The 25,459-nt window shown below is 39.0% G+C and overlaps 1 protein-coding gene across 1 annotated transcript in view; it reads right to left on the bottom strand.

The window, feature by feature from the left end:
• The window catches only part of peli1b (pellino E3 ubiquitin protein ligase 1b), a 49,549-nt gene extending 24,816 nt beyond the window's left edge, over nucleotides 1-24,733 (bottom strand). The window contains exon 1 of the mRNA XM_079248439.1: nucleotides 24,488-24,733. The gene's annotated coding sequence lies outside the window, so the exon portion shown is untranslated. The remainder of the gene's footprint in view (nucleotides 1-24,487) is intronic.
• Between the last annotated feature and the right edge of the window lie 726 nt (nucleotides 24,734-25,459).

Genomic DNA, 25,459 nt, shown 5'->3' with positions numbered 1-25,459 from the left:
CTAACATAAAAGCTGGAGATGAACACGGATTAGAGCTCATTGCATTTAAAGTTTCTTTAAAACATCTATTTCCATTTTAAACGACTGCAGAACAGAATAGAAACTGTCCAACGTGTCGATGACATCCTGAATTCAGCAGGTGGTGGGAATAACTGCAAATCCTCCCCGATTCTACATGAAACTACATGTAAGCCCTGAGGCCCACCTGCTCCACCGCCACACAAGATGGGTTAATCCGACTAACCCCAACTCACACATGCATGTAGCGTTATTAGCGCATGTGTTAAACTGTGTGCATGTAAAGTCTTTGCTGCATTCGCACACTAATGTGTGTCAGTAGTATCGAGAGAAGTGTTGGCTACCTTGCCAGGAATTGATTTTTCCGTATGGATTCAGACACTGGAGGAAGGAGAATAATAGGTCTGGGTGCTGTGGGTTGTGTTATTGAACACAAGTCCAGAATGCTACATTACCTTTCTGTCTCAGACCTGCTGCTGAGAGGTCAACAACTCACAAACAATTGCATTAACACTTGACCTAGCAGTAATGTCTCTGACCCAGAGATTGATCTGACCTCCTATATGACTTATTCAGATTTAGTCTCAACTCACATTTTCTGATTGAGAATTATCCTCTAGCTGCTGTTTACATATGTTCCTCACAGCAGGAGGTTTTTGTTGGAAACCCTGCAGCAGAAAAACTATGGGAGAGTTAAGAAACTGTTTTTGTTTACATTTCATTGAGAAAGGCAGACTAGGTTTCTTTCTGGCTGCTTTTGCAACAATACTGCATGTGTCTGTATGTCTACACATAATAAAAAGCAACATACATATCATACATCCAGAATATTTGCTGTATTTGATGTTCTGGACTTGATCAACAGCTGACTGGTTGATGGCGAACATAAAGCCCAAATGTATCATCTCATTGGTGCATGAATGGATGAAAAGTAGCAGATAAATCACAGTAAACCTGAGAAAAGTTTGGTGTTTTTTACAGGAATGTTTGGCTCCTGCATCACGGTAGAAACTCTCCCAGCTTGAGGGGATGGTTGGGATGGAGCGGCTTAAAAAGCTCAGTTAAACAACACGTAAACATAAAACAGTTCCTGAAAATGAATTAAAAAAAAACACCTAGAACTGTTTGTACTAACACATCTAAGCAGCACATCTGAGTAAAAGGCATTTTTTACAAGAATAAATGTAGCTCAACCGGTGGTAATTGAATCATTATATTGAATTAATGATCATTTAAAGGGCTGGAAACTGGAGGATTTTTTTTACTTTTGGATGCGACATCCACAGTACAAATGTCTTACATGTATGGGTGTGTATACAGTTTATTAAGTGTGTGTCTGACTAAGCTATCGGTCTTTGCAGCTCAGCATGACACACAGCCCGATGTGGCGGCAAGCCAACTGCTGCTTAGCTACTGAGACACACAACAAAAGGCCCTGAGCTGAGTGAGGCTGACTGGACTGGCCAGGGTCACGGATCGTAGCAGCATAGTGCTGACAGCACGAACAGCAACTTCACACAGACCTTCATCAAACTTCACAGCAACGACGACGAGGATGACGCCTGCCATTCTCACCGGCCACCAACGGAGCTCATCACATGACAAAAATACTGATACACACACACACAGGCGGGAGGCGGAAACATACGTCTTCATGTCAAAACGGAAACAAGGTCACAGCTGCACTTCTTCTCAATGTATCGCCAACTTCCCAACAGCAAAACACGTCAAACTGTCCTGTTTAGCATAAGGTCAAAGAGCAACACATAGAGCAGCCCCTTCGCACGACATGGAGGTGTCCTGCAGGGTCTGAATCCAGCAAAGGCTTTCACGTTGAGCTAGACACGTTTGAAAATGCTTGCTGAGCTAAACGGTGACACAATTTCAGGATGACAGAGAAAGTAAACAGAAGCAGAGTGTGTTTCTGTGCTGGGGGCCAAAACTGGGTCAGAAAATTCTCCCAAAGAGTCGTAAACCAAGAGGAAACTACAGTTTAGGTTGAGCTAATAATGCTTCATGATCTGCAAGACTTGAGTAAACATTTTGCTGACTAAAAAACGGTAATAAATTGCGTAGATACAACTAATCACAAAACGATACTAACACGCGACTAACACCAGATCATAGAATGGTCATTTGACATTTTTAATCGGCCAGCATTTTGGATGCGTTACCCCCTCCTTTTCAGGTCGTTGGCAAATAAAAGTCCTCTCTCAGGTACAGATATGAAAACAGTACAAAAACATTCATTATTTATAGTATTTAACCCTTTAAATGCCAATCTGATTACATGGTCTCACTGACCTAATGAAAAAAATTCACATAAAATGGGTTATTTTCTATATAATACATCAATGAGCAGTTTATTTATCATTTTTTGAAGATGAGTATTATATATACTGAAGACTTAGTCTGTAATGTTTTTATTGTTTTTATTGTTGCTTTTGAAAGAAGTTTTTGTCTCTTAAGTTTCTAAAAGAGCAAAAAAAGTTTAATCTGAAACTTTTAAAAAACACTCAATGTGACAAAATAATGTTTTGTTTTGTTTTTTTGGTTTTTTTTAAACTAATTTTTATAATTTTTAAAGATATGTTTTTTTTCTTTTAAAGACTTGGATCCTGTATTTAACTAAATCAGTGACATCATGTCATTAAATGGGCTTTTAAAGGGTTGAGTAATTTAAATAATTGAATATTCTGGTAGTTTTCATAAATACTGAAGCTGATCAAAAGATTGAAAGTGGAAAGAATATAAATCTGTTATGTTTCTGGTATAGGCCTTTATTATCCGCCAACAACCTGAAAGGATGTTAAATTGAAGTATCCCACAACACGGTTAAATACAAGATCAACCTATAATACTGCACTTAATGGGCTTTCAAAATGTGATTAGAAATCAATTAAAACAAAACACTGAAATAATTATACACCATCTATATGTGCATCTAACCCCTTAATGCCTGAATTTATGTACAATTAAATAAAAACAAAGTAAAACAGGAAAAAAAAAGAAAAAAATAGAATAAATTAAAATATAATTTATAATTAAATAAATTAATAACGAATAGAGAAATATTACAAAATCAATTTGATACAAAGAAAGAAAAACAAACAAGAGCCAGAAGGGATTTGTTGCAAGTTCGCAACAACAAGCATTAAGGGGTAAAAACGTACACTGAGGGACACCGAGATGTTTATCTGACTGAGTGGACTGACCCACTACCCTTTACTGTTTAATAAAAGGACAATTTAACCAAAACATTTTTAAAAATGCACATGAAAATAATTATAGGCAAAGTGAAAAGCCTAATAAACTAAAAGCCACCGACATTGTGCATTTTCTGCAGCCATCACAGGTAAACTTTCACTTTTATATGTCTGCTGGAAAGATATCTGAGAGAAACAAATGGACACAAAGAGTCGGGATCTGCTGTGCTGCAGCATCTTCATTACTGGAAAGTGGTAATAATATCCTTCTGGCAAAGTGGGTCGTCAGATCAATAAATAATTAAAGATACTTGGAAAAAACTCAAGAAGGGATGACATGATTCTGGCTTTCTGGACATGCAAAGCAAGTCGATATGAAACACAGCATGTGGAATGGGACATTTAATTAGATCTGTTCCTACGTTTGTGTTGGAAAACTGAGAGTTTCCCCGAATTATTGTCTGAAACCAAATTTTTTTCTCCTTTTTCTTATTACATGTCAGCAAATCGTCCGTCTGCCTCAAGAAATGTGTTTAGAAACTTGTTTGTTCTGTTTTCACTTCATAACACTCAAAAAGCGCCTCATATTCTGCCTGCTGGGCTAAAATTTGGTATCATTGCGAGTTGAAAGTGGATGACAGTTTTGTTAAAGCGAGTGTTTGTGTGTGTGCGTGTGTAAAAGTGAGAAATCTAAAGTAGGAAAAAACTAGGCTCATCTTTAACTTGTGGCTGCTGTGATCTCTGTCAAAGCCTTTCATGAAGATCATCAGACATCTAATCATCCCGGTATTACTGCTTCTCGCCACATCCTCAAACACAGTGGCTTTTAGGCATCTCGCACCTTTCATGTTCCCGACGAGCGTCATGCAAGCACGAGGCGCTGAGCTGCCTGCTTGTTTCATGCTGAGCAGCAGAATCACATGCTCTTCAAAAGCTTGCAGCAACAATTTTCCAAAAACAGTCTCTCTACCTTTCCCTCCTCGTCAGTCTCTTCATCGGTGCATCCCTCGACTATCAGTTTGTTTCCTTTATCACAAGAGGTTGGTGAAACAAGGAGAACTATATCTTCGTTTTCTCGTCTGCCCACAGAACTGATGTGTGAACATAAATCTTATTTCGGCCCGCAGTGCTAGCAAGCGGTGCCAAAGCCGACTCTGGAATCAAACAAGGTGAAGTTATGTCTGCCGTTAAGGAAACTGTGGACAGAAAGGGATTTTAAAATGTGTTACTGAGTCATCTTTGCTACAGGACAGTGCTCATGAGGTTATGTTGAATGTGGAAACCAGCAGCAGTAAATACAGGACAAGCTGTGGGGAGTTCACCTGGAGGTTTGTGTGTCCTTGAAAGCAAACATCTGCTCTTGCTTGGACAAGACTAAAGCAATCGCTGCATGAGCTGTGACGGAAAAAAGAGAAGACAAGCCTGATGCACATTAAAATGGCAAATGAACAGAGATGGAGTGATATTTCTTTCTTTTATTTTAAACAAAAAATAAAAAAAGTCTTATCCAACGTCTCTGACTTCTATGAGTTTGTTAGTTTTATGTCTTGGACACAATTATCAGGAAAGGTCAGAAATGTGAATTTCAAGGCTTTAAAAAGAATTTTTAGCAGCAAAGGTCTCCTCAAAGCAGCTGCCTTGCCTTCTGAGAAGTAAAGATAAAGCATAATTTAAATATATGAATAGTTTCTTTGCTTCCAATCATACATTTAAGTGGATAAAATGACCATCAGTTTAAAAATAACACAATCCAGTGTTATAATTTGTTACAGACTCCTGTTTTTGAAATTGTTGGGTTCAGTGAGCTGTTCAGATTTTTGGATAAAATAATAAAAGATATACAGTAGTAGGTGATAGATATGAACTTTTTTTATGCTGAAGGTTGATCTTATTAAAAGTAGCAGAGATGAAGCCTGATCTTTGATGACTGGTGTGAAAAACTTGGTTTTATGATTTCATGGACTAGCATGCAGAAACATTCCGTGTGTAGCATAAAAATATGGTTTTTCATCCAATAAAGGGTTAATATTAGCTGCTAGTTACAGTTTATAAAGCCAATGTGGAAGAATCACCACATAAAAGGTTAATCAGTCAGCCAGTGATTTACCAGCTTGGGACCAGTTTAAAAAGACTCAGAAGACAAAGAGAATCCCAGTCTACCGACTGTACATGGTCTAACTACAGACGACAGCAATCGAAGGTATTTGAGCATAAAACAGTCTATCAAATCTTTTTCAGCAGGTCGGTTGTGTTGTCTAAACTCTGAGGTTATTTACTGTTTGCTCTCTGGAGTGACTGAATTGCAACACAAGACACTCAGCATCGTGACTCTACGTACCGGCGATGGTGCGACAATGTTGACCTTTCTTGTGATAACTTTTGCATTTATTTTGTTGTCATTAGATCAGAAAAAAATATTCTCAAGAAATATTTAAAATCAATTATCTATATTACATATTGATTCGTTTTCTGGTATTTCTTCCTCCATGTTTGTTTATGTATTGCAGCGTGCAAGCCATAAAGCGCATCTTGATGTAAAATACTGCACTAAACCGCCTTATTGTGGCCTAAACGGTAGAGCCTCATATTAAAACGATAGACATTTTCTATCGTCCAAAGCAGGGGTGTCAAACTGTAGTCCTCGAGGGCCGGTATCTGGCAGGTTTCAGTCGTTTCCCTCGACCAGCACACCTGATTCAAATCAAATGGATCCAGCAGCTTCTTGTCAACCTTGTAGTGGCACTAAATTTTTCTTCTGTACCACCACTTTGAAGCCAGTCTAGCAACTTTGTATTTAAAACGCAAGTAGACCAGTTCTTTTTTCTTTTAGTTTTAATGAGAACAATATAACAAAACAGGATTACACGGTCAAAAAAAACTATATTGCTTCTAACGTCTCTGCCTTCAATCTGACTAATCAGCAACTTCCCAGTGACGTATGGTAACTTCAGAAACGCAAAATTATACATTTTGGTAAATATAAACTTTCAGAACTCAAAATCCTTTTATATATTTATATCTTTCCTTTAAATTAAATGACAATATGTGAAATAATGAATTTGATTCCAACAAACTTATTTATGAATTTTGGTCTGGTGTGTTGAAGCATGGAGACAACAAAAACCTGCAGGATATGACGGCCCTCGAGGACTAAAGTCTGACTGTGGTCCAAAGGATATATATCGTCATATCGCTCAGCCCTATTCTTATAGGCCTTCATTTCTTACATCCCCTCTATTTAGTTTGCAGCTGAATATTTAGCTTTTAAATTCCGTTCGAGGACTGTTAAAATGTGCAAGCAGTAGGTGCGATACGGTACAAACGGCAGCATTTGGTTGCAAACTACAAACTCATCAGATTAATGAATGCTGTAGCGCCACCTACACAAATTTGACCTTTAGGCAAGAGTAATCAGAAGGAAATCTGTTTGTGAAGTACCAGCACATCCTGGAGGAACGCATAACACCATCTGTTGAGAATACAAAAAAAAAAAGAAGCTGAGATTAAAAGAGGATAACGACAACAACAGGGTAATGATCGCTGACGACCTTGAAGGGCTGCGAGATGAAGGTTTTGCCCCGTCCTTCACATCCACCTGACTTGATCCTATTTGGAATTTTGCAAACATTCATTCATTTATTATCCGAACCGCTTAATCTGACGAAGGGTCGCGGGGAAGCTGGAGCCTATCCCAGCAGTGTTTGGGCGAAAAGCAGGGTTCACCCTGGACAGGTCGCCAGTCCAGAAAACAAAAAACAACATTTCATATCAGATGGCTCACAGAAAATGGAAGATCACGCCATATAAAGAGAATTCATGCACATCGTTCAAGTTATTTTTCCTGTAAATTAAACTTCTAAAACCTGAGTTCATGACCTTAAATAAAAACAAATGAAGGTTGAACGAAAAGTTTAGACAAAATAAAAAAAGATTGGAGTGTGCTCGTTGGGCTAATCTACCTCCCGCTGCTAAGAATCTGACTGACCTCGCCTCTTTTCACAAAAGCTTTCTTTGTCTAATTCCCACTCCAACCAAGGAGCTCCAACCCACTTGACCCATGTCCTGTTTGTAAAGTGGGATAAGTCTGGCTGCTCAGCATCAGAAAAAAAAAAATCATATCCATGTGCTTAAACTCACAGCCTTGAGGAAACAAGCTCTCAAGAAAAACAGGTGATGCTGTCAAAGCCTGTGGTGAAAAGATCTCTTGGGAAGCACAGCTGGGAACTTAGGAGCCAAATCCACATTATGGCATACATTTATATTAGATTTTATTAACAAAAAACTAAATGCTACAGCTTTGATGTCATATAATGCACTATTATAATGAAAATATAACACGTTGTAACAGTAAAAATTCACCTTTTGCTAAAATTTTACATCAATAACTACCATGAAAGGCGACCTGTGTGACCCACCCACTATTTAAAACCTAGCAGCTTGATCATTAACATAAAGAGTGGATCTAACCATCAAGAATCAACCTAAAATGTCTCCAATCGAGCATTTTGTTCAGAGAGGACCACCATGTGGGGCGAGATTGTCCCACGTCAAGGCCTCAAATCAGAAACCTCAACTTCCTGCAACAACAGCTGCTCGGAGGGAAAGCCAACTAGTCAGCAAGTTCTCAGGCAGTCAGAAACTAAACCTAAACACCAGCTCGCTGCCACATTATGACTCCTCATTCAGAAAACAGGATTCCAGTTTGTCAGCAAGACCCCAATGTGCCCAGTTTCTGTTTGTGGATGGGTGTAATTGCTAAGTCTGGCCACAGCTGACATGTTTGTTTAGTTTAGAGCCTTAAATAAATTGTTAGCTAGCTTCATCTTTTAGGATTCACAGACCAAGCCATGCCAGATGTTTTGTTTTTTTTTCCAAAACTAGCTGGTGTTCAAAGGTTTAATATCTGCTAAATCAGGTCAAAGTGTCATTAACCAGTAAGAGATGGAAAGCCACAGCAGGCTGTCGCCAAATGTTAAACATCATGTTGGGTTTGGTGTAGAGAGTGGGGGAAAAAAAGGTAGCTTTACGGATTTGGATATCAGACATCTGTTTAATGGCACAAGTTGAACGGCTTCCTACAGTTTCTTGGAATAGCTTTCATTGTTTTTCCAACTGGTGACCAAACTGGAGCGTTATGCAGCACGACTTGCTGAAGGCCTTCAGGGTCTGACCATAAACCTCAGCTTCATCCTAACAACACTCAATAACAAGCCAGATCATGTGCTAACCTATGATTTATGGTTAAGCATTTTGGAGATTTCCGTTTGAGAGTGGGAGGCTATGCGTGTATGTGTGTGTGTGTGTGTGTGTGTGTGTGTGTGTGCGTGCATACAACGGGAGTATTTATGATACAATGCATGTGTGTGAGAATTTGTGTGGGTGCAAGCTTGATTTCAGACACTCTGGTTCTAGACTCTGTGTGTAGAATTGCATGATTGGGTCAGGGGAGAAGGATTGGTTTGCACACCATGAAGATTAGACGCTCAACGACTCAGAAACTGATCTGTGAGGAGAGGAGGAGGAAGAGGAGAGGGAACTGGTAAACCTGATGCCAGATACTGTTTTTTTTTTCTCTTGTCATCCTGTCTCCTTGGTTTAATTAGTCTAATCGATGATTTCCCAGTTAAAATGCGGCAAGGGTGTCTGTCAAGACTTTATTTTGGAGGCGCCAGTGTCTCCACCAACACTTCTTTCCAGGGAACCAATCACATGAGTGGAACTATGAATCCCAGCAATCACATGAACACAAGAGAACTGATTCTGTTAATGTGTTTGTCACGCATAGGTTGTGGAGAAATTACTTGTCTGGCAGGAATTAATCACAATAACAAGCTCATTTATATGTTCTGATCACCCAGACACTTAATATTGCTGGTAAATCTTTCTATCAGCCCCGCGATGGGATGGCGCCCTGTCCAGTGATTGCTGGGATAGGCTCTAGCTTCCCCGTGACCATTAACTGGACTAAGCAGAATAGAAAAGTTAGGATTCGTTGAGCTGTGTTGTCAATAGTAAAGCCTGTGAGAACCGCAACTCTCCAGAGCTTCCTTCCAGTGGTTCTTTAATGTTTTCTTCACAGATGTGTTGTTAATTCTGCTTTAAACCCGGCTTTGTTTTCATTTTGACTAATATTAACGTCTTGCACGAACCAAAGATCCAAACTCTGGTTTGCTTGAATACCAGAGGTCTTAGTTCACTTACAAGTGAACCTTAGTGCTGTTCGCTGACAGTGTGAAAGCAAATAGGCCCCCCAGTGTGCATACCGTTCAAGTTCTGGTTTTTAAAATAAGGGACATGCTCTGGCAACCACCCAGAGGGTCGTAAGTAGGCGGGGGTGTCGTATTTTCTCGCGGGAAATGAAAGTAATATGGTTGCTACGTGTTTATTCTTCATAGGGGCGCGGGGTGGGGGTGGGGTGGGGGGTGGGGGGGTTGTCTCCTCATATCGTTGTATTTTCTCTCTATATCAAAATACAGCAGATTTACAGGAAGATAACAATCCAGGAAAGGTGCGAGAAAGATGGGTAAAAATGAGAAGCAAGAACTGAGTTCTTGTTCTCGAGGCTGCAAGAACAAGAAAAAACATCTTGTTCGTCAGATCCATCCATCCTCCAGGAGAAGCAGGTCTGCAGCGGGGAGGGGTCACTGCGGGGGGCGATGTCTGCTTTATGTGCCATGAACCCGGTTGTTACCTCCGGCGCCAGGTTATGTTTTTACCGGCGTCTTTTTGCTCAAGATAACTTAAAAGGTTACCGACGGATTTTTATAAAAATTTCAAGAGTTGTTGCAAATGTAAAAGAGAAAAACTAATTGAATTTTGGTGGTGATCCGGATCACCATTTGGATCCAGGTCAGCTGTTTTAATAAAACAATCCGTTTTACCTGCGACAGCAAAAAAGCAACTCCGCTTCATGCTTTCTCCGTGTTAACCACGCCCACCTCACATGTCCGACCAATCACACGATGCTTCTCGCAGCCCCGCAAGAAAAAAGTTCTGCCAGCCCGATGTGTCGAGAACTGTCTTCAAATGCGTCCGCAAGAACAAAATGACGTCATTTTTTTCTCGGAGCCTCGAGAACAAGAAAAAAGTTCTCGCTTTTCATGGAGGATGGAACACGATTCAGACACACAGTAGTGCAACATGTTGGATAACTTAACTGTTTTAGTCCTGACCAATCAATGAGCTGGATTTTCTCCTTTTTTCTTTTTTCTTAACCACTGATTGGTCCAGTCCCAGTATTCATTGGTCCAGTCCCAGTATTCATTGGTCCAGTCCCAGTATTCATTGGTCCAGTCCCAGTATTCACAGTTCCACCCTTGTGGCCCAGAATTGCATGTTGGTGTTAATGGGTTAATGGGTACAAGAGTACACTCCCTTTGTACTCTCAGCCCACATCCATGCAGACTTTTCCTAAGAATATTACCCATAATTCATTACAACCTGTGACGTTTTGAACCAAAACAGTGGGAAAATGGCAATATTTAGGGATCAAGCTACTGTATCTGTGGTGAAAAAATGTTTTTTTAAAGAGAACCCCAGCAGCTCATAGCATTATATTGACCATTTTAACAAATCCTGGCGCAGGGATGAGAGTCTGGCATGTAAGCCGGCTTCGCTGATACAGCTTCTTTCTTCTCAAAATGATTGTTTGTTGCAGTTTAATGATCACGTTCAGCAGCAAAATAGTGTACACAAATGTCTTAGAAATAATTTAACAGTGGAAATTGATGGCGTAACCATCACTTTCCCACTTCTACGGTTTTACTGAGCTTGTAACCTGCAAACTTCTACCAGGTGAACACTTTGGAGACAACCACAGGATGTAGTGCGGATATCAGGACATAGTCATTGTTTCAGGGAATATCTCCCCTACCGATGAGCTGTTGTAACTGAGTGATGTTGTCCAGGCGGTTTGGTCCACCTGAGCAACGGGCCATGTGAAAACCAAACAAAGCAAGCAAAGGCGTGAAATTTCTGGTAATTTTCTGATCAAACCGAGTCCACTGTAACGCACCCATAAATGTGGACATGGAAAGAAAGATTAATCTTAATGGAAAAAGCTGTATTTCGTCAATGTATGTGGGTTCACTCTCCTTTTTGTCAACAAAAAATTAAACAAAACAATGACAAAATGGAAGAGTTTACTTGTGCAAGGTAGATTTCAACAGCTTTTGTTTAGCTAATACAGTCCATCCAAAGTATTAATCGACTGGTTCTGATTTACCAACATGATATATAGGTATGATTTTTCTAAATAATCCTGTCGGTGTAATTATCTTCATTCATGTTTAATATCAGATTAACAAAACTGTCTTACAATTGAACCAAATGATGAGCTGATAGTGAACACTTTTCCAATCACACCATCTTGTCAGCTGCTTTTGTCAGCAACGCTGTTGCGTCATCGGCTGACAAAGCTGCCAGGTTCTATTTCGACCTGCAAAGCCTCAAAGATTAATGACAATTTTTACACTTTTTTTTCCTGAATTAAATCCAGCTAAATGCTTGTTATTCTTATATAACTTATGCAAAGCAATGTCAAGATGAAGTGAAAACTAAATTTAACGTAATTATTTGTAAATCTACTAAACATGGCAGCATTAAACCCATTTAGCAACATGCAAACTGGCTCTGCATGTGTGAGATGTTTTGCTATGCAACCCTGGCTGAACTACAACACATTTAATAGCTGCTTAAGGACATATTTAAACTGATGATCCTCTCTTTTGAGGAAAGGAAATATCTTCAGATGCAGTACTGGTTGTCTGCCAAACTGGCTGGATGAAAGCACTTGGAGACAAAATCTCAAGTCTGGCAAATGACAAGTGCTAATTTTTCCTCCTGCTCACACATTCTTTCAAACTGGATTACATAATAATAATATTTAAAAAAAAGCTTCAACACCTCATCTATTTTAAAATGTTCACTTATTTCTATTTATTTCAGCAAATAAAGGTTTGTACATCTTCATTATCTCCCTGTTTCTCCTAAAGTGATGATACGATCAGACTCATTTCCATTCACACACCAGATCTCTACTTTTCTGGCTTTACCACAACGAGAAATGCCACACTGAAACACTTTCTATCCAAAGAAGCCATAAATCAGCAGAGGACCTTGTGAAAGGGAAAATCACTGGCTGATGCAATGTTACAGGAAATTAATGTAGCGTGAATTACATCTCCCGAAGCTCAGCAGGGTGTACACAGACAGATAAGACTTCATTATCAATACAAACCAGTGTGAATTCCTGACGTGTTGCTGAGTGGCAGCTAGAAATGAAATGTGTGAGTGTGCATGATGCGAGAACATCTTCATATTTACATTGTACCTATTATTCTTAAACTGAATACACAGACTTCAGAGGATAACATAAATGTTTCTGTCTAACCATACATGCCTGGAAGCTCAGAGGTGATTTAAACAGTTGCTGTGTTGATGCAGATCCATGTTCTTCCAGGCAGCTCATTTCTTTTCTTTGAAACAAAAATGGGTAAAACAGAAAAACTTTTGTTTCCTGAACCAAACATGAACACGGAGCAGAGATATAACTTCCAGGTTATGCCGCTTTTCCATTTTCATTCTGAGCACAAATAACAGTTCCATGTAAGACTTTTCATTTCGGTTTAAGGGAAGAAATCAGGAAAAAAAAAAAAAAGATTTTTATCCATTTTTCTGTTCTGTTTATAGCAAATAAAAAACATATTTATGCAAACAGAAAGCACAAATTTCCAGACACATCTCATCTCAGAAACAATCCACTTTAAAAAGAAAAAAGAAAAGAATCTAAACCTAATCAATCTATACGTTGGTAAAAGTTCACATTAAATTGACTTAAGACCTGAAAGTGTATGAATGTTGGCACTAGACTATTTGGGTTAAAGGGTCGGTCCACAAAGACGTAGCATCTGTCATGTTCTCTCAAGTCCTTGATCAGTTTTTGAAGTGTTCTGAGCGTACGGTCATCCAGGTTGATTAAGGTAGTGTCAAACAGAAACGCATGTGAACAACATTTGAACTATGTTGTTGTTTATTAATACATTAAAAGTACTCAGAGTTTGTGTAGTAGAACTACAGTGCCTCCTAGTAATGGTGAGTTCACAACAAGGTGATCACACGTGGGCTTACTCTGCCTGACCATATTGGCAAACCTGTACTCACCAGGCAGTTGCTGCTGACTCCATTAAGTCCAGCCCAACAAAACCAAGGTACACGAGTTCCTTGATGTGAAGTTTATCGAATCGCACTTTGTCTGGCACCTCACCCAGGACCAGTTTGCCTTGGGAGACCCTACCAGGGGCAAAAAGCCCCCGACAACATAGCTCCTGGGATCCTTGGGGCACTCAAACCCCTCCACCACGGTAAGGTGGCGATTCACGGAGAGGAATTAGAGACATGCAAAGAGGCAAATAGCATTGGATTGAATGAATTAAAGCATTGCTATATAAAGAACTAAAGGTGTGATTTCATCTGGAGTATAACAAGACGACACACCGTCTCTCTGTTGATCTCCAGCCCCATGTTTACCAGCTGGTCAGGCCACATGTTCATGTACGTTCATGTGTATCACCGCCTCCTTTCTCCCCTCTCAGCTCTCTCTCCCTATAAAAAGCTCCAGCAACAACAACGACACTGCCTATTTTCTGAGTGAAATGGTGGCGAAAGACACAGAAATTCATCCAAAGACGACCAGGATCCTCTAAAGATAAACAATGGTTGTTGGCGAAGAAGTCAGACAATCCGGTTCTGTCCCTTTCCTTAACATTGGCATTATGTTAGAGTGTGATGTCTGTCACTATAGACAATCTTTGCTCGTATGTGTGTAGTAGGTTCGTTTATCTGTGTTCCCAGTCCCAGCTAAAATGAACAGAATGGTGCTTTTTATTTTTATTTTTAAGTGTTTCCCTAAAGAAACACAATATATATTCACATCTGCTAAGACTTCAGGAACCAAAGAGAGACAACCTCTTCAAAAGGAGCCAACACCTTGTATTAGCAATGTTGAGAGCGCTGCCAGTGCTAACGGGCTGCAGGCTGACTCGGTGCTAGCTCTTCTTCTGCTTTAAGTAGCAACATAAAAGTTGTTCCATACTTCTACACGTTCCACAAAATGCTCAGTTTGTTTGCAGACCAGGCAAGTAAGAGGTGTGGTATTGTCATGACGCACTTCGTTGAGGCCTACAGCCAGTAGTGCTGCAAACCTTTATATATATATATATATATATATATATATATATATATATATATATATATATATATATATGTATATATATATAGGTCCACAAGATTTATATCTTATGGACTCATTTTGTTTGTTTAAATCAGTTGATCAGAGCTATAAAGAGTCTGCCAAATGGCACAAATGTAGATGTGATTAAAAGGCAGACTTACGGTAATGCCTGATAAAAATCCTGTTCAGTCGGGATGGTGCACACATGTTCTCTAATACACCAAATAAAAAATTCATTAGCTTCAGCCCATCTGTCATTTTATGTGGGGTAGGTTAAACTTCCCCCCTTGTTAGACACATGATATTTTAAGACATCCACACTTACTAGTATCTGGGCTCTCGGGACGAACAATTAGCTTCCACCAAAGATCTTATAAACTTACACACAACAGACCAGTTCCCATGTGGTGTTAGCAAAACAGTGACTCAACAGAGACAATAAAATGGCCAATATTAAGTCAAGCTGAGCTAATTTTAAGAGGATCTCCCATAGCTGTGACTATGTCGGAAAATAGGAGCGGTCTGTAACGGGTCCGATTAGAATAATCTACTTGGGCCAATGCCAGACACTTGACCAGAGGAAGCGTTGCCACAACAATGCAAACACCCATCGGCCATGAACAGCCAGCCATGAAATATGTGAAGCAGGTCAGGAAAAGGACTTGAACATTAGAAACAAGGTGAGGAATGTAAGCCTGAGTTGTGCTGCTGAAAGGAAACATACAGATGGCATCAAAGGCTGCAGGACTTCATACTTAAAACAAAAGTCACTCTTCAATGAAAAGAAAGACGAAGCGTTTGTAACTCAAAAGATGTCATGTCAAGTGTGTAAGATCTTTTCTAGTCACATTGTGTCATCTCCACCCATCATTCCTGAAAAGGGTTCAGGATCCAGGATGCAGGGCTGTCCCCACCAAACAGGGTCCCCAGTTTAAGCCAGGTCAGACTGCTGCTTCAGCATGCAAGTAGAGCACTGAAGTCACAGCAAAAGTAGTGAATCTGACTCAACTATTGTGTCATGTCATCTGTTTCTTTCCTCCACCTTTCTCCAATAAAAACAGATCTTAGAAAGAGCAATTAAAAACACTGGTGCCTCCGTTTCTGGTTTTTTTTTTTTTTTTTTTTAATTAATAATGTCAGGACTATGTTTGCCCAACATCTCCTAAACTCCTTTACTGGCACTACATGATTACACTATTTCTACAAGATGGTCTGAAATGATAATATGTTGATTCACAACACGAGTTACAAACACAGTTCACTGCAACGTATTAAACTTAAAAATGAGGTTGTTTTTTTTTTATTTAATTTTTTATTTTATTTAATTTAAGACATAAAACAAATTCCTAAAAAAAATTCTTGAATTTTTTAAAAATTGAATCTAAAATTTAAAAAAAAAAAAAAAAAAAGAGAGATTAAAAATTAAAGTAAAAAAAAAATTAGGGAATTTTTCTTGTAGTGATGCGTTAATCTCTTGGTTAGGGACAAGAATCGGTTCATTTTCAACGACGAAGGCAAAGTGTCAAAAATTAAAGCTAAGGCGAGTGTAGAGCAAGCAGATTTTACTTTATAAACACAGAAAGAAAATACCACAGCTAGAGCTGGGCGATATGACCTTTTAGTAATATCCCGATATTTTTATGACATGTCACGATATACGATATATATCTCGATACTTTCCTTAGCCTTGAATTAATGCTTTGGTGCATACAATCACATCAGTAAGATGATTTTGTGTCTACATTAAAACATAATTGTTCATACTGCATTAAGATATGCTGATTTAAACATTCATGCCAAAAGGATGAAATTGTAATGAAGCAAATTGATCAAAACCATATTTATTGAACACTTAAAGCAGTGGCAGAAACATGTCATTTTAAATTTGTGGTACCACGACCTTTTGTGGCGACGTACTTTGCATACAACAGTTGTTTGGTCAGCATCCTCTCTCCCGTATCCAAACCACCACCAGATGATGGATCCTGTACTATTTTTCTTCGGAACAAATTCTTCTTCCTCCATTTTTGTAACTCGCGCTGCTACCGGAGTTCTCTGCTAGAAAAGCTGCTACACGCTGCCTCTCATGACGTTGCACGTAGCTCACGTTATGTACGTAACTAGGTGCGCTTGCTTTAACTCTCGCTGCAAAGCGGTGCAGAGAGTCGAGGAGGAGGGAGGAAACCCCGCCCACAGCTAAAAACAACTGCGTGACAACAGGATACTCTAATATGACGAATGTAGACATTTTCTATATCCCACAGGGGACTAGCCACGATATCTGGAGTATATTCGATATATCGCCCAGCCCTAACAGCAGCACTGGATGTCCACCTTTTCTCTCATTTCCACTGTGACCCAACAGAAGACACTTCTCAGATATTTATTTACAAGCATAATTTAACCATATTTCAGATGTTTTGGGGACCGAACTGTTATATTATATCTATTATAGTTAACATGCATTGAATTTTTACAAATAATAATGATGTACTTTTTACAAATGACGTACAAAGATTTAACCTGCCGCAGTCATGCAGAATGTAAATTATTCAGTATTCATTATGTATAAAATGGTTGAAATTTCAATTAAAACAAACTAAAAGAAGATACATGAATATAAAAGCTATTCTGTATATTAAGGTTCTTTATGGCAGACCTTCAACACTTTAAGAAAAAAAGGTAATTTGTTGTGTTTGACACACTAAATGACAAAATCACGATGTTTTGCCTGAAATAAAAGACAAGAAACACTAACTTCATCCAGACCCATACAGGGATAGAATAAACTGGACATTATGGTATTATGGTAACTGTTCTTTCATTTCAGATCGAGCTCAAAAGTAAGCTGGAAAGTTCTTCTGTGACAGTTTCTTTCTGAGGTGCTTCGTAACAAACAGCTAGTGTTTTCAGTTTCCAGGGCTGGTTCCCAGTCTGCCTACTGGTTTCCCTGAGCCGCGCTTGGAGGAGGCCAACTGATGACAGAAGGCCGAGGATAAAAAGGAGGTCTGCTCTTCGAATTACAGCCTCATTAATGATTCAGAGGGACGAACGCAGACTGGTGGATACACATATACAACAATCAGTCCTGTTTGTGGACATGCAACAAGGCACACACCCAAGAAATGTCTCCGGCGCACAAGAAGCACAACACAATCACGGATATAAGAACGCGAGTGGCCGTATGATGCATGGCCTGATGACTGGGGCAAATACTGCATCAAATGCAGGGATTTAGGTTCTATTTTGTCGTCTTCTTCACTTCGGGATGTATTCGTCTCATCTGAATGAACCATAATGCTGTACTTTGTACTTATTTGACCATTTTTCCTCAACTTGTTCATGTGAAATAATTTCCTAATCAATATTTAAATAAACATTTTGACAATCAGAAACAATTTTATTTGCAAAAAAAAAAAAAAACACTTTTAGCACCGCCTGGTGGTACCATAACCCTAAAAAATAAAAGGTTTCCTGCAACAATGGGAAACCAGTTGATTGTGATGGAATCAATCCAGCATAGATGTCAACTATCACTGCTTTTTTTTTTTTTTTACAAAATGAAATACCGACATAAAGAATGAATGATGCTGAACTGTAACGACAGGGAGGTTAAAACACGTCGGTCAGTAGTTTTGGCTACTGATCAGCTGATACAAATAAGATATTAATGACATCAGATCTGTTTTGTTGCTCATCTTTGACATCAAGACTCTTATCACCATGACAACCACGTCCCGCCAGTACTTGTTTTGGAGAAAATATTTAACGTTTTGTATGGTTTTTTTTTATTATTACAGAATTAAACTGGAATTTCAGGTTAAAAGTCTTAAAATGATTGAATGTTTGGTTGTTTTGAGCAGGTCTGAAGGTGTTAAAGTGATTTATGAAAAAATAAAAAAATACTGATGTATGATGATTTAACAGTTTTTTTAAACACAGAAGGAGATACAACATTACGTAAGAAATACCAATGACTTAAAATCAATTTTGCTGCTGATCTTTAACAAAAGCAATCACCACCAAAGACACATCTCTCTAATATTTAATATATAAAAAATGACTGTTTTATTTTATTTATTTGGAATTAAACAAGGTAATTTATCAAATATTCAAACTGGTATTTAAAGGGCTCAAATCCTAAAAATTACTTAATATTTGGTGTTTTCTTATATAATGTGTACATATTGATTTATAACAAATTGTACAGTAGTTTTTGTGCGTCAACACTGTTGTCCACGAAGGTCACCCCACGGTGCCAAGTTTGAGGAGGACACAAGCGGTTGCAACAGCCTGCAAACCCCCTTCAGGCACATTTGTAATTTGTGATGGGTTACCTGCATGAGTCCACACATTGTGCAAACAGAAATATGTCCCCACAACATCACGGTGTGCTTACACAGCCAAGTGTCAGCTTTTAACTGCATGAAGCTTACAATGTGACCTTCGTAAAAGCACACGACACTACATCACACGTGTTGAAAGAAACGACATTTTCAAACTATTTAAATACATAATCAAGGATTTTTTCTAAGGTAGTATGGCTTGGGTTTGTAAACAAAGGTACTTATAAAACCTCTGAGCCTGAACTGATGCATGTCATATAGTAAAACGCTGCATCGTTCATGTCTGTTCATGTCTAAGTTAAGTCTGTTTTTCAGTCCTCAGTGGTCCAACAGCAGCTGCCATTTGTTCCACAACAATTCAGCTAACTCAGAGTTCTGGACTGGGATGCAGGCCTACACATGATTAATAATTCAGAGCATTTGTGACGGAAACATTTTAGGCACGAGATGACAACAAATATTTCCTCTTAAGCTGAGCTAAAAGTCATTGTTCAAGACCCTGCAGGGGGAAACATAAGGGAAAACAGATCCTGCAGTTGCTTGATGAGGGCTGATTTATGCTTCCGTTCACCCCTCTTTCCTGTTCAGGTCCTTGTAGTGTTGATGAAGGTTGCATTTTTCTTGGAAGTTAGGAAGGAAGGTTTGGTTTGGGTTTAATTGTGCACCTGGCCATACTTTGTAATCATTAGTCTCATTTCCAGGCAAATGAAATGAGCCGGTACTTTGTGCTGTTGCAACATACGCTTAAGCAGACTGAGTGCAGCTCTTCGGCACTGATTAAGTTTCCAATTTCTGATTCATATTGTTGGATAATTTGAAACAAAACTAAAAAAAATCATCATTTTTGCTTGGTTGAGTACAAGGATGACAGGACCTGCTATCTTAATGGATTTTCAGCAATTACTGCTGGATCGCGCTGCATTTACAGAATCGGCAGCACTCAGAGTGGAAGCCACAGCAACACTCAGCTGTGTGCGCGAGACGATCTGCACCCAAGCTCATTTGAGGCAGGAAGGTCGGAGAACAAGGCAGGAAATGGTTATCGAGCATGATCAGAGGGGCTTTGGTAATTACAGGCTCGAGTGTTTGAAAATGCATCTGCAAGTGTGTGTAAGGTGCTCAATTATATCAGCAGTTTTGGCTGTAGTCGCATGTTGCACTGCAAAGAAACAAGCTAGACGGCGTGTAAAAACAGCTAAATTTGTCATTTTAACATTCCTTTAAGGTGGCTGAGCAGATAGTTAAGATAACTTAAAATGTTTGGTTAAAAATCATCGTTAGTTTAGAAAACTTTACATGCTGATTTGTCCTCCTTAACTGCTCTGAGGCGGCTTTTTTATTTTCTTTACAGCGTCTTACTTTGACTTTCTCGCAATCCTTTTTTATTATATTGATTTTTATTTTATTTCTTTTATAAAAATCTTAAAACCACCTGTAGTTTCTGGGTATAAATGTACAAATATACTCATGGAGTCTGTTTCCACACAATCAAAGACACTCGAAGAGAAAGTGAAACATGAAGTAAGAGCTTCGCTTTTGTCTGACATTTCTCAAGCGGCCACTTTGCTTCAGAAGAAATCAGTGTCAGGAAGTTCTGCTCTCCCGTCAATCCATTATGTTGGTAAAACAGGAAATGCACTCGCTTTTCGCTCTCATGCTCTTTCCCTGTGGAGGCTAGAAGATAAATATTTCTTCATAGCATTTTATATTAAAATGTTTAAACCTTTCACCAACATGTTCCAGCTCTTGTGTCAACAACGCCATTACTTTGACGTTACTTTCCCAGAACTCCACCAAATACCACAAACCCATTAACAAAACGGGGAGGTCTGGACTCTGAGCTGCACAAAATGATGCAACAAAAACAGTTCCTTAAATGAAAAAATGAACTAAGAGGAGCTTTATGCAGAGATATGAAGTGGTGAAACAGGTGGTGCACAGGTGGGAGAAAGAACAGCATCACTGTAAAATCTGTGTTAAAGTATTATGCAAAAGTACTTTCTATAGCTGAGTTTATGTCTTTTCCTCTTTAACTGTAAAATCCACTCATGACTTAAAGCCATTGCACTCCAGAAACAATATTCACCCATAATCCACATGTTTTGCAGGAATACAGTGTCTCTAAAGCCTGATTTTATGTATGTTTTATGATAATGAAGATAAGCGATGACCCGGCTGAAGTATTACTGTATTACCAAATAAAATCAGAAGGAAAATTAATGATAATTTTCTCGTAGCTTTATGCAGAGCTTCATATCTGTTTTTTTAATCGCTGAACATGCCTGATTAACCTTAATCAAACTACCTTCACCTATTACTACGACTACTTACTGCTGCATATCTCACACAGCAAATACACCATCTGAGATGTGGGTAATCTTAATAAAACATGAACTATTTCAACCTAGAAACACTGCAGAAGTTTTCCAGGTGGAACCTGAATTCATTTAGTAGCGATTTACCTTGCTGAAAAAGTGTTTAAGCCAAATTTTGGGCAGTGAACTATCAACACAAAAGTTTAAATAAAAAAAGATGGTTTATTGCAACATAATGTGATTTTTGCAGTTTTTCTACCAGCTATCTCCATTATGTAGGTTTAGGAATACCAGCGCTATCAGGGCAAGCAGTAAAATCCTCCTACAGTGGACAAAATGGGAGATTTTTACATGAAATATTACAAACACTTGTCTCTGGCTGACGAAAAGCAAAGCAGACGTCTGTAAATGGGGCAGGAGTGTTCATATGAACACACCTTGGCTAAGCAACGTATCTCCCAAATGACTCCCATATCATAAAACATACAAGAGTATAAGAGATTTGCCCGAAGCACATGCTGCCTCCAGCTAACTTATGGAAAATCGTGGGTAGTTTAATGCTTCTCCCTCCTCTTTTATTCGCTACCTTGCAGAAACAAGGCCGTAAAATCATGCCCACTGTCTGACCCACTTTCCATGACAGACGTAATCTCCCTGCACAAACTTCAGCCTGTTTACCAGCCCAGCAGAGAGTAAGCCGGACCGAGAGGACTGAGCCAAGCTTCGCAAGCACAGCGGGAGCAAAGCTGCAGCTCGGCTGTAGAGATGGTTAGACCCATCGAGCTCAGCAGAGCTCCCTCCGCAGACTACACATCACAGCCATGTGCACACAAAAGGCTCCTCTTGTGATGGACTTAATCAGTAAAGTTTAAAATGATGCAGCTTGTTTAAGCCTCACATCAAGACTTTTACTCCTGCATGTGGATAAAAAGTGTGTTTAACATACAATTAAATGACATTAACATCAATTTACTGAGAAAATAACTGAATAAATTCACATCTTCTGTCGTTTATGCCTGTCGTCATGGTTAAAAGTTGTCACAGAGATGAAAAAAGGTGGTTTTGATTGATTGATTGAACTTTGATATTTATTAACATGTCAGTGTGTGTGTCTGCAGGTAATTTGTCACAACCATGCAACATGCTGCAACGAAACTTTAAGGGTGTGTTGCTGAGATAAAGATAAAGCATTCAGCATTTTTAGCTCCTGATGAGGTTTACCTGTCTGGTGAATGAACAAAACCTCCAGAACTTGATGTCATTGATGCCAGTTTGAGCCCATTACAAGTTTAAAATATGCATTTTCACTTAAATATAAAGAAATATTCTTCATCATGGGTGTAAACACAGTATCATTAAAAATGAGCTCTTCAAAACATTCATTGTAATATTTATTAAACAAATACAAGTAAGTATGTATTCTGTGAAGGTATTTTGAGCATTATTGTCGCACCAGATCATACATCTCACAGGGATCATGCTAAAGTTTAAATGCACACATGCAGACATAATTGATTAAATAATTATGAGACATTTCTTTGCTCAGACTAGATCAAGTGGAGACTAAGAGGCCTCTCTGTGTCCCCACAGACCAGGTTACTAAGGATACAGGCAGCGCTGAGCCCCCATTAGGACATCTGAGCTCTCTTTGCACTCCTGTCTCACACCGCTGGCTCGGGTTTCCTTGCTGAAATTGAGACTCGAAGCCAAGTAGATACACACACATACCGAACAGGACCGAAGAAAACACACCTTACAAAAAATCTGCAAACGTGCAGAAACAACACTTGCAGTCTTCCGGGTTACACAACAAACCAACAACTTCAAAGTGTCACATTTTACCACTTGAAATGCAGACTTTTAAATCGCTGCGCAAAAAATATTGCAAATTTGTCCTTGTAACTGAGCGGCACTGCCACATCTCTTCATCCAAGAATCCCAATATGTTTGGTTGCTTTTATGAATCTATTTTCAACCCAAAACATTCACTGACAAACCACTTTATATGCATAAGGCCTTTTCTGTTTGTTTTCTGCACAATGTATCTGCAATATTTATTTAGTTTATACTACTTCATAACCACAGAACCGGCAATTTGATGTTATACTGTTCCAAACAGAAGTAAAAAGTATAAATATAAATGTTGATACGATTGCGGGAGTTTACAGTTGCCTCCTTTACTATTTCCTTTTCTGTTTAACTTTTTGAGAACACGCCAAAATAGTACAATGGAATAAAAAACTGTTTCGTTGTTTGCTTTTAGGCACTTCATAAGGTTTGATTCAGCAAAAGAAAAAAATATTCTTATTCCAGCTTGGTAGTCATATAAAACAAAGTCCGAGGCATGTCTTTCATTTTAAAGCTTAGGGACAAAAAACATCCACACAATCAAGAAAAACATTCAAATTCCCCCCAAAATAAATGGCCACTTAATGACCACTTTAACCACATCACAAAGGTTTGTAATTATTTTAATAACCAGTGAAATCCATGGAGCCTTCCCTGAAGCTAGATCCCCTATGGGGAGGTCCACCTCACACTTTGAAAACCTGAACAGATTAATCAGCCCAACGACAAGCGGACAATAGAAATTAAGGCCAGAGGGTCATCCTGGTGGTGCTGATGACATTAATGTCCAGCTTTGCCCTGACATTTAAAACATTAGCGGGGAGGGAGGAAGGCAAAAGCAGTCAGATCTATCAGCTTTACAACTTATCAAATCATCCCTTACAAACTAGGACAGACTGATCCAGACAGAGGAAGACCACATGTGGTGAAGAAATAAGTGAGAGAGGAAGAGTGTGAAAGCTGTGAAATGAGATGGGAGATAGAGCAGAAGAAGAAGAGGGGGGTGTCATTAACTGGCAATAGGGCTCCGGTAATGGCAAGAGTCTGCATTTGCCTTAATTCCTTCTCAGGTAATGTTTCTTCTTTTCTCACCCACCCCTCCCTGTGACAGGTCAGCACCCAGGATGGATGTGCTGTAAAGTAATACCTGCATCTACACAAAGATACAGCCCCTGACACACAGAAGCTTTATCTCAACAGAGCTACTGATTTGTGATTTAAATAAATAAATAAAAAACAGTCAAGGCAGGTGCATGCGTGTACAAGACTGTGTGCGAGCAGTACACTTGACAAAGATCAGTACTTTGCAGCTGCAGCACAGCCTGAGATGCATGATTTAGCAGCTGAGTGATAGGGCATTACCAAATGAGGTAAGGTAGCGTTAATAAATGACATGGTGTCAGAGCAGCTGGCAGGACAAAGCAGGTGACACTTAATAACATGCAGAAAGCTTAAAACGCCGTTTCACCAGCGTGGCTGCTTTAATTATAAAGCTGAATCAGGTGGCGTGTTACATGTACTCACTGCGATGTAAATGATGAAGTCCTCTTATTGTTCCAAGCCTTGGATTTCCGAGCTTTCCCACCAGCTCTTCTAACTTGCTGATGCTGGCAAGCAAAAAAAAAAAAAAAAAAAAAGAAAAAAAAATCTTGTAAGGATTTGTGTAATTTTCTCTCCCTGTCTTTAGGAAATGTGTTACAAATGTTCTCCGTGAGGAAACATCCACGCTGCGTTATTTTAGATGACAGCCTCTCCGCGGTGTGCTGTCCTTTGTTGTGAGCATCTCAACGTAAACACAGAGCCGAGCCGTTCTCCGCCTGCGAGCGTGCGCTGTGGGAGGAGGAGACGCAAAAGGGCGTCGCTTCAGACGTCACCGCAAAGCATTCTGGGATTTGGAGTTTTGCTATTCAGACTTCGAGATTAGCCTACAGCTGCAGTCAAAGACGACTTGGAACTCGGAGGTTTCCAGTATTCAGTGTGTGGGGGGGGGGGGGGGGGGACATAACAAAGAAACATCACAAGAACATTAGCTCATTAAGTTAGTTAGCTAAATTAAGTTAGTTAGCTAAATTAAATTATTTAACCGGCTAAGATTATCAACCTCAACATGCAACATTTTATGTCATTCATAAAAAGGCCCTTTAAAAGGAAAACATAAAATATTGTGTTTTGAAGCTCTTTGAATATTGTACAAACTATATTTCAGTAAACTATGTGAATGTTGCTGATAAAAAAAAGAAATAAGGTGAAACAAGTTTATTCTTGCAACATGATAATCACTGGATCTACGAATTCCGAGGTACATTGAATGCAACATATGTTTACTCAGTGGAAATCATGTGATTTTGTCATTTTAAAATGCAAAAGGTTTTTTTTCTTGTTTTTTTTTTTTTTTAACCTTTAGTAGCGTATAAAGATTAAAATATTTATATAATGCACCAATCTCTTATAGAAGTAAGAAATTTCAATATGTACAATACAATTTATAGCATAAAG

Source organism: Telmatherina bonti (assembly GCF_933228915.1).
Source record: "Telmatherina bonti genome assembly, chromosome: 11".
NCBI lineage: Eukaryota > Metazoa > Chordata > Actinopteri > Atheriniformes > Telmatherinidae > Telmatherina > Telmatherina bonti.
Note: the sequence above shows the minus strand (reverse complement) of the source record. Positions and strands in the feature narration are given on the sequence as shown.